Consider the following 10701-nt stretch of genomic DNA (forward strand, 5'->3'; position numbering starts at 1 on the left):
TTATGTGCTTGTGGAAACGTTTTTGGAAGGAAAGTCCGCCCCGGTCCAAATAGTACACAAGAGTATAATTAGAATGGATTTAACTTTGTTGTTGAACTTAACTGACCCATATAGAATGAATAAAAAAAACTGTCAGATGCTCTACCGCTTCCCAAATAACAGTTTGTTTAAAACATAATTATACAAACATAACCCTGAACAAAACAGATACCAATTTGACCTTTCTAACTAATAGAACAAAGCCTTAATTTTGCTTTAGATCATCTAGATTTTGACTATAGTTGTTCTACAATATTAACATTAAAAGCCCATCATTAAGAACCCCATTAAAAGTCACTGCATGAAAAAGAGAAAATGATTATAACAACCTTAAACTGTTTGGAATGTCAAAAGGGGCACTTGAATAATATCTTGAGACAGACTTGAACATGTGTGAATCTATCCTTTTACCATAGAAAAATTGAAATACATACACTTTGTACTGCACTTCTTCTAGTCTAGAAAATACAATCACTTTAATGAATGGTGAAGCATGCGATCAGAGCTAACAGTGCCATTATTGTCAAGCACATATTGACAAACCCAACATTACTGCATCTATAGGTTCAAATCTTGGTCTGCATCAGGTGTTGCTTACCCTACAGACAGACTGATAAAGAGCTCTTTAGTTAGGTATCTATCACATTAAGTGTCTATCCGTCATGAGGATCTACTTGTGACCCGTGCTCCTTTATGCTAAGAAAGCCATTTCCTTTTTTTGTTTTGCATGTGTTGTCATGAATTTGAGATGTTCCCACACTTATTTACAATTGTTGTAAAAACAATTTTCCTGGCCTTTAAAATGCACTTGTGACTGTCCATTGTAGGCAGGACAAGAGCTGCTGATCGCCTAATTTGATATGACTCATTTGTGCAGCTGTCTGTGTAATTGTGATTTTCAGTCGTCGCTACAGTCGCAGATGCAAAACGATCTCATGTAGGAGCGGGGAAATGTTTCAAAGATCATGATGACGTGTCAAACAAATGCGCAGGGAATACTTCCTCTACAGCCTCAAATATGGCTGTGAACTTGAAACCAACATTTGGCAGACAACAAACAACATTGACCAAATTGTTGCTGCTTTTAAGGCTTTTGAGTGATTGGGGTTTTAGCCAATTGGCAACAAGCAGAGGTGAGAGAGAGAGAGAAAGAGAGATAGACGTGTACTGGTGTCAAAGGTCCTGTGACGCCGCTTGGCCACAGTGGCCTCTGCTGGGAGGTAAAGGTAGAGCACACAGGGGCAGATACATTATTTAAGATTGAAGGAAACACCACTGTGATATGTATCTAAGATTGGACTGATGATTGCTAATAAGATTATTACTGAATCAAACCACAATGAATCACACTTGGTCAACTGTTGTGGTGGATTATAATTGACGTGGATGGATCCCAACTGCTTACTGTTGGAGGCTGTGCGATGCATCTGTCCTGCTTTGCACAGCTGCTAGAGAACCATGACAGCAATGTTTGGCTTTTTAATTGAACTGGAATGTGGAGGTGTTTACGAGATTAAATCTGAAGTCAGTCATGAATGGATTTCAATAAATTATACCTGGAAATGTTTTTATAACGCTGCAATCAAGTATACTCAGTAATACGTATAGCCTTATCATGGAGAGATAAATCAAATGAATATCTGACAGTATTTCTGAGATAACAAACACGCTGAGAATGGAAGCTGAGAGCAACAGGAGAGCTTTGCTAACAAAAAGTACAAGAAAAGAGAAAGCAAGCAGAGCTGAGCACAAACAAATCAACCCAACATCTATTAAAAAAACTCTTGCTGTTTGAAGACAGGCTTTAAGACAATATGGGAATACCTCTTATATTCAGAAAGTGTCAACCACAGACAGAAAGAACAAATGAAAGCTAAACCCTCACAACAACAAACTACATTTTCTGAGAGCAGAGCATACGGTCTACAAATACAGACAGCAATGTTGTCCCATAAACTGCTCTCAAACCCTCACTAAAGCTATTTTCAGTCCCTTTAAAAGTACCAAAGCTCTGATATAAATCAAGTAATTTCTAACAGAGTCCCATGATGTCATTTGAGCTTCAAGCTCAAGAAGTTATTATAATTATTCTCTATTGAATATGGCACTGTTTCATGTTAAAGAAGTGAATTTAAATGTGAAAGGATCATAAAATGAGTGCAATGCTGGCGATGAGCGGTTAAGCCCAACTCTGAGAAAGCGATATAAAGAGAAGTCATTTTACAGAGAACACATAAAAGCTTATCTTGGATCTTAAACAATAACTTTAATCTTTTCGCCAAATTGTCCACAACAACCGACAGATAACTGGCCTACAGTACATGTCATGATTACAGTGTTGGCAGTTAGTATCACTCTAGTTTCACACAAAAAGGACTTGTGTGCAATAGTGACAGTTAAAACAAGATGCCAGCATGAAACTGCTTTTGGTATGTCATCCTGTTACAGTTCCACATTAAATAGGATTAGAGAGGAAGCCTTTGCTTGGGGGACAGCTAAATGTGGAACGAAACGACGGGGGAAAAAAAATGTATCATACTTTAAAAGTGCTTTTCTGTGACTTAAATAAAACTATTCCTGCAAGACATCTGGATTGTGTTGTTCCTTCTGTCCCCGGTGGAATTTCCTATCAAGTCATTTAAGTATGAAAAGAGTATATTCTTTGAATAAATGGTGAAACATTTCCCATGAGACTGGAGAAGGCTTAAAAGCAGCCAAACCCGCCAACTAACCAGAAAACCAACATCATTACTGCCGTGTCATTACATCATCCTGCTTCCTCTTTTCTGGTGTACCTGTGGTCTGACTTTTATTTTTTTGGCTCAAATACTGATTCTCCAAAAGGGCTGGGCGACTTAATCCAACCCTGAGAGACAAGGAAATAATAGCACTGGGTCCTGTTTCTGTCTCCATCTCCCTGCAGTGTGTCAAAGTGAATATTCTCCCTCTGAAGTGTGCCATGATACAACCTAACATTACCAGCTCGGATTGCCCCCAAATTAGATAGAGTTAGTTTACTTTGGCTGCACTCACCGCTCCACAAAAAATCTGGACACTGTATAAACTCCAGAAACGTCTCTAATGACAGACACATGGCACTGCAATGTGACCCTGAGCTACAGATAATCACTGTCATTTAGTGTTAGAGCAAATCAGTTGGCTATTAACACCGAAATCAGTACAGACCTACACCAGCAGTAGGGATCTGTTTGGTGAATTTGCTTTAAAAAAAGAAAAAGGGACAAGAAAATGCCATCAGTTATTCTAGGACAAACAACAACACTACAGTATACCTACTTTTTACAGGGATATACAAATGTTTCTGTTTTCAGGTTTTGTTCCATATCAGTTATCAAACATATTTTTTAAATGTAAGGTTTGTTCAAAATGGTAAAAATGCAATATGTATGTGCTGAAACAATGAGTGAAGTCATTTATTAGTCAAATCTACAGATCATTTGCAAATATTTTGAAAAGGTATTCAATAAATGTGATGTTTTTAGTTCTCAAATGTTAAAATGTGCATCTTTACATTACATTTAATTGGACTGTTGATCAAACACACAAAAACCTTTTTAAAACAACAACTCAGGCTCAGGAATATGTGATATGTTAATGAGTTTCTTACCTTTAAACGATGAAAACTATTGGCCTTATCAAGAATGTATTTGGTAGATTAATCAATAATGAAAGCTATTTTTAGTTACAGCCTTAGTCAAATTGTTACCTAAACTTTCCATTGTAAGGAAGATTATAATTTACAGACTGACCTCCTGATTCAACTTTGACCTATTGCACTAATAGGCCAAGGCTAATTAGGAGCTAGCTAGCTGTATCGGATGTGTGCTTTTACATATAATGTATTATGTGTGCTCAAGGATTTTGTATGCAAAATAGGCATTACGGCCAGTAGCGTGGCGTGGGGAGAAAATTAGGGGAAGCCAATAATACGTCCTTTCTTTTGGGTCGGGGGTGTGATGGTCAATGCAATAACGTAACCAGATGAGTGATTACAGCACCCGGTATCATTTTACACACATTTGTATCATACAGATGCAGGACTTACACACGCCTGTTATCTAACCGACAGGTCCGCACGCACTCTCCAGCCGAAACTCTAATAAGCATTCATTCACAAACTAAATCAGGACACCTTTAACGTTTTACGTCCGATTCGCTCCTTTGTTCCTCGCTGTACACAGCTCCAGTTTGGGTATCGGCCTGTCATCAGATTTTATTTGTTGTTGCTGCTGTAGCGGAAGTTTAGTACAATTATTTTTGATGAACTACTCCAAATCTCCACCCTCCATAATTGCACTTGCTTTAGTTGCTTGCTACTTTCTAACGGCGGTGAGAGTGGTGCAGTGACGCTATCTATCTTATATCGATTAGATTTATGATTAGAAAATTATAAAAGTAGGGTAGACATGTGGATATTATCCGACTGAACACCACGTGCATTTATCTAACAGGTTCGTTTTCCACTGACCTTATTTCGAGCTATTTTCCAAAATCCTATGGAGAAATTCCATTGCTTTTTTGTCGAGGGAAACCGAGCGCAGCTTACTTCCGGGTTATAGGAGGCGTCACTGCCACACTAAGTTGATGCGATTTGATTGGATTGTGAGGCAAGGGAAGCCAGCCGCCTCTGGCTTCCCTTGCCATGGCCCTGACTAATCACAGGTTGGCAGGGGCATCACGTGAGCCTTGTCTGATTGGTCAATCCCTCCATTTTTTTTCACCAAGGGAAGCCAATTTCGGCTGGCCTCCTCTCGCAACATTGAGTGCAATCTACTGTTTTACCATAACACCTAGAGGGGCGCTGTTTCACTCTTTGTAAAATACCAATGAGAATGGGGGAGAGACGGGCCGGCAGCAACAAACAACAAATAATTTCTGAAACTAAACTAAGTGTTTTTATTTATTTATTAAAATTATAACTACAATCCGAAAAAACAGGGGAAGCCTGGCTTCCCTTGGCTCACCATTAGCGACACCAGGGGTATTGTTTTTTCGCAGCAACAATGATGCATAATACCAGGACAAAAGCCATTGTTGCAACAAGTAAACCATTTTTTGTGCTAATGGCAGATTTTAGTGAATATGTTTTTATACCATCAGAAAGCCATACATCATACGATATTTTTTGTACACCTTATGGGTACACGGAGAAGTTATATTTATTTTGTGCAACATTATGGGTTTTACATGTCCTGTTCAGAATAGGGTAATCATTGCAATATTAATTGAGCATGTTCTGCTCAAAGGAGGGAGTGTCATGATTATACAGATATGTTGATTTCAGTGACGTTGTAGTTAATAAATAATAACATGTAGTTAATAATAGGTCTCATAATGACAAAAGGTATGCCGACGCTTGGGCCTCCTCCAAGGAGGGAGTGGTCCAGTTTTAGATATTAGACGAATAAAAGTAATGAATATGTCAGAACTCCGAGTAATATTATCCAAGTTTTGTCTACACAGGCTAAGAAAGCTACAGAGATACCAGACGAGACTCCTGTTCGGCCAGGTGATTGGGTGAGGGTGAAAGTTCACAAAAGACAGTGAGCTGATCCCGGTGGACGGAACAGTGAGAAGTTGTAACGAACTTCACACGCACTCCGGTTTAAAGGTAAAGACAAAGGAGCAAATTGACACCACCTCACACATTGTCACCCTTCACTGGCAACTTCCAGAACATTATTGGGAGTTAGGACTGATTTGGCAGAGCTGGAACAAAACAATAAATAGAAATAAGATAAAGATAGAAACAGCTCAAAAGACGAATTGTCTATAGATTTTTATAGATTGTACACTAAAGTGAAAACCTATTTTTTGTTTTACATCTGAAAAAGAGTCCAATTTTAGTATACGTTATTATAGTACTCATTATTTAAATTCTGTAACTGACACAACCAGGGAGAAAATAGAGATGTCAAGAACAAAGCCAAAGCAATTGTGGGGTCCCCTAGGGATAAGAGTCAGAATAGCATTGTTGATTGTGCTCATTACACTTGGCACCTTTCTGGTTGGATGGGGAGTACAATATCAAGTAAGACATGGATCCATTAGTCCACTCATAGATAATGCCCACATCACTAACAAAACTCCAGCTGTGTTTCAGAGACTTTCACTTATCCCCAGAGCCAAAAGATCAGCTGAGCAACAAGAGGAGGAGTTATAAATACTTGGTCCCAAAGGTGAGGTGGTTAAAATCAAGATGATTCACCCCCCATATATGCAGTTCTTGTATCAAATGATGAGATGGGTTTAAGTGATCGGGATAATCAGTGATGGGGATTTACAGATTAGGGGAATCTCCAAATACACTGGATCCATGTTTTAGTCTGTGCCAGAAACACCCCTGTTAAGTTTATGGACAACCAACCGGTGACCTGAGCACAATTATTAAAAATGATTACAGTAGAAACAGGCTACTAACCCACAAGTACAGCTTTGTACGTACAAACTCTATGAACAAAATTCCCCAGCAGATTGTGGAGACATTGCAGTTATGTCCAGTCACAAAAGTTACTTATGTTCTAAATAACAGTGAGATTTAAAGTAATGGAGAAAATATGGGGACGTTCTTTTATAGTGTGTGCAATATGTGGTGCTTGAAACATGTTGGTATTTTTAATTTATAGAAGAAAATGGTTTCCTGAAAGAGTTATTTGGAGTAGCCATGTTACAGTGGGTGGAAACAATGTTTAGGGATATGGCACAACCATTAGTAGACATTAATTGGGTTTAGATGACATGTAACATCTAAGACAGATAGTAAGATTAGGAAAATAGAGTGGAAAGGATTGGATATATTTTACCTCAGTGTGTTAGAATTAACTATAGGTAATGCGGCCCGAGATCTCTCTCTCTCTCTCTCTCTCTCTCTCTCTCTCTCTCTCTCTCTCTGCCTGTCAGAACGCTACGACCTCATCTTCAGACAAATGACCTCACCACAGGAGACTCCTCCTCCTCCATCAAACAGACAGACAACCCGAGCTGAACCAACAACGACCTGGGGCATCCAGAACCATCTCCACCTGAGGCATCCAGAACCATCTCCACCTGAGGCATCCAGAACCAAACCAGCATGCTGACAAAGAGGCAAACTCTCATCGGTCCCCCACAGGAAGTTCCAAACTGAGCCACGAGATTTGGCACAAGAGCAGAGTGTGGGACATGAGAGCAGAATACGCCCTCCATGCAACAGCGTAGAGACTGAAAAGGAGCAGATGAAATGCAAAGCAGTTGGGCCACTGAAAAGACAGCGGGAAGATCCAAGTGCGGATGGACTGAGGAGAAGACAGGACGGAGGAGAAGACAAAACCAGAGGAGTTGGCATGGGCCAGCAGAACCTGAGGGGGTCGTGGCTTGACGACCAGAGAAAATAATAATAATCCTAAAAACACACTGAGGGTAGAACATATTATTCAATCTTTTCATCATATAAACAAATTATTCTTATAGAGATTCTTATTCATGTGAGAATTTGGGGAAGATTTAATTTGTTACAATATAGATAGCAGGCAAATCTTTATTTGAATGGAAAATGTTAAAGGTAGAGCTGGAACCAAGCCAAAGAAAGTATTCCAATCTAGAGTATTGGTTTCACCATTGTAGCATGGTTATTACCATAGGAGAACTGTTAAGGTGGAAACAACATTTGTTTGTCATCCAAGATGTAGAGTTTTAAAAAAAGAAACTAGGCAAAGAGCGATTGAAGATTTTAATTTTGAAAAAACTAGTATAATTGGGAGTAATACATGCGGGGCCTTGGATCACTCATTTTAATGGTGCATATTTTCGACAATAAATATCGTTCAGGGAGAAGGGGTTGCTCAACCCACCCTGCAGATGTTTTAAATCTTACTTGCAGCTTCAGAGGGAGCGCACGGCACCAGAGTATGAGTTTTAAAAGACAAGTGCCACCACCTCCTAATGCTCATCCATTTAATCAGTGATGACCTGACATTTAGAGATGTTATTTAAATGGAGAAACATATCTGCCATGAGTGAAAATTCCTGAATTAAACTATAAACCATTAATGAAATGACTTCTGTTTTTAAAGTCCTTGTTAAAGGAGGGAGTAATTATCACATGCTCGGGCACCCAAGGTTCCACACACTGTTAAGGAGGTTAGCATAGTTATTTAAGTAGACCAGAAATGAAAATAAATTAGTATAATGAGTTATTGATATTCCACCGATTTTCACACCATTTCAGGGACTTTATCACTGCATTAGAACAGACCACCCCAAAGCCAGTAGGGCTAAGAGACCAGTCCCAGGGGGAGTTTAGGCTCCAGGGTACAAGGATAGCATAGGGGCGCCCAGGGGAGGCCTAGATGTTGCACTAATTCCATGTCCTAAAATACCGATTGATTACAACGGCCTCTTCTAGAGAACATATTACTTTCATACCTTAAATGATAAGAAAGGAGGGAGGGTACATTTCTCATGGGGGACAGTTACAAATGCTAGTAGAACAGGACGATCCACCCCTGTATACAGATGAATGAAAATGATGAGTTAGTTTGAATGATGTTAAATGATATGGATGTTCAGAGACCAGGTTGTTCAATGAATGTCCAGCCAATGTGATTCTTTAAATGATGAAATCATGTGAAGAAGTGAGCAAAATAAAATGCTAAAATGGAGTGAATCCATTTCAATTTATAATATACTATTCCAAGATGGTATATTTGTATTATTACATTACACTGGTCCAAGATAGTTTATTTCATTTTTAATATTTTTCACTGTTCTAATATGATGGATCCCATGTTTTATAAATCATTGCTATTCTGAAATGGGTCGTTTCTTTTCACTTTGTAAAAACAAGTGCCTTAACACTGAGCGTGGTATGGGAACGGTTTCTGTGAAAGGAGGGAGGAAGAAATGTTCTGATACCAAGCCATTGCTGCTATTTTGAAGAACCATATTGAATGTTAACACTAGAAGTTATGCACAAGGTAAAACTTTTATGTTTGAATACAGTCAAGGTATTTTTGTAAAGTTGAGGCTATTCGAACCATTCCATTTTGATTGTATGTTTTTGATATATGAGTTATGTACTATGCAGAGTTCAGATGAAGAACTCATTTATTTCAGTATTATACACACCTTTTAGGTGTGTAAGGAGGGACTGTTAGAAATTAAAATCAATGTTTTGATAGCATAATGTACCTTAAACATACCGTCAGTTTAAATGCTGTTTTATACTGAAAACCCAGAAGTTCTTGTGCACAACCAGTTGTTAAGCTTTTATTCTGAAAATCCTTCATGACGACATCCGGGACTACCGCCCATTAGTATCATTAAAGTGGCTATTGACGCCGTTAACATGTATTACATATAAAGTTATGAAAGAGATAAGGAGAAGAAAAGGCATGTGGAAGTAAGCAATGAATGTAAAATGTCGAAATCCTCTGTTTAACGCGATATCGGATAATCGGACACAGACGAACGAGGGGGGAAGTCCCTTACGTCACTACAACTCACAGAGAGGAGTAGCGAACAGCGAGCAAGCGGGAAGGACGAATGCTTGTAAACTCTGCACGGCCAGCACCGGGGAGAGGAAGCTGCAGACTTTCTCTCCTGTCTGAACAATATCCTGTTTGTGACTTTACCGCACCTTTTTTATTAATTAAAGTACCAAATTTGAACCTCCAGAGACTCCATTTAGTCTCCCTTTTAAGCTTCTCTTTCCTGGACGCGAGAATAAGAACACAGTTAACAGTTCCGTAAGAGCCAGCATGCGGGACCGGGATTCTGGGATTTGTAGTCTTTCTATTTGCGTATTTTTCATAGTCTTATATTTCAACAGTTTTACGACAAACTGTGACTTTTTTGACAAGGAAATTATTATTTAAGATTGACGAACATCATATGTGTAATTCATGGCACAATTCAAACGGGATCGAAATATAATCTTTCTCTCCCCATTGACTTCAATGCAAACTTTTTCAGAAATAAGGTCCCATGAGTCCCACCGGAAGGGGAAGGACTTCGCCTCTCTATTGAGTAATTATTATATAATTATTAGCCAACAAGGGTCTCAATATAAATATAAAGGGTGGGCACATTTTAGCAGGACAGAAAAAAAACATATTTCCCACCACAATATGACATTAATTACCCATCTTTGATTTTAGCTGGAGTATTCCAAGAAAGTTTAACGTCCTGGAATTGTTGCAAAGCATTATAACATGATGATGGAAAAATCACTATTTGAACTGGCCGCCATCTTTTGATTGATAGAAAGATAACCTGGGATAAGTTGAAGTTTGTATTAGAAGGGACACAAATTATTATTCTTAGCTTTAGTATTGAGTCTTGACTTTGTAACCTGTCAACAATGATGTTTGTCAGCCTGTTTATTACAAGCAGATGTATCCAGTTACTACATCTGATGAGATGCCTCAGTTAGCCCCGATTTCATTTTGACTTTATCATTTCTAATGCAACGTTTTGCTAATAGTATTGACATGTATTTATTGGTTAATCAAATGAACATTAGATTAATTGATTCGATGGTTGCAACGACTTTAAACTGAAACAAGCCGAACAACCTACCACCTTTTAAATGTTGGGATTTGCTACTTTCTTTCTTGCCTGCTTTTCTTGATAGTAGACTGAATATTCATAGATATTTGTTTA

The sequence above is a fragment of the Gymnodraco acuticeps genome, unplaced genomic scaffold (assembly GCF_902827175.1).
Source record: "Gymnodraco acuticeps unplaced genomic scaffold, fGymAcu1.1, whole genome shotgun sequence".
Lineage (NCBI taxonomy): Eukaryota > Metazoa > Chordata > Actinopteri > Perciformes > Bathydraconidae > Gymnodraco > Gymnodraco acuticeps.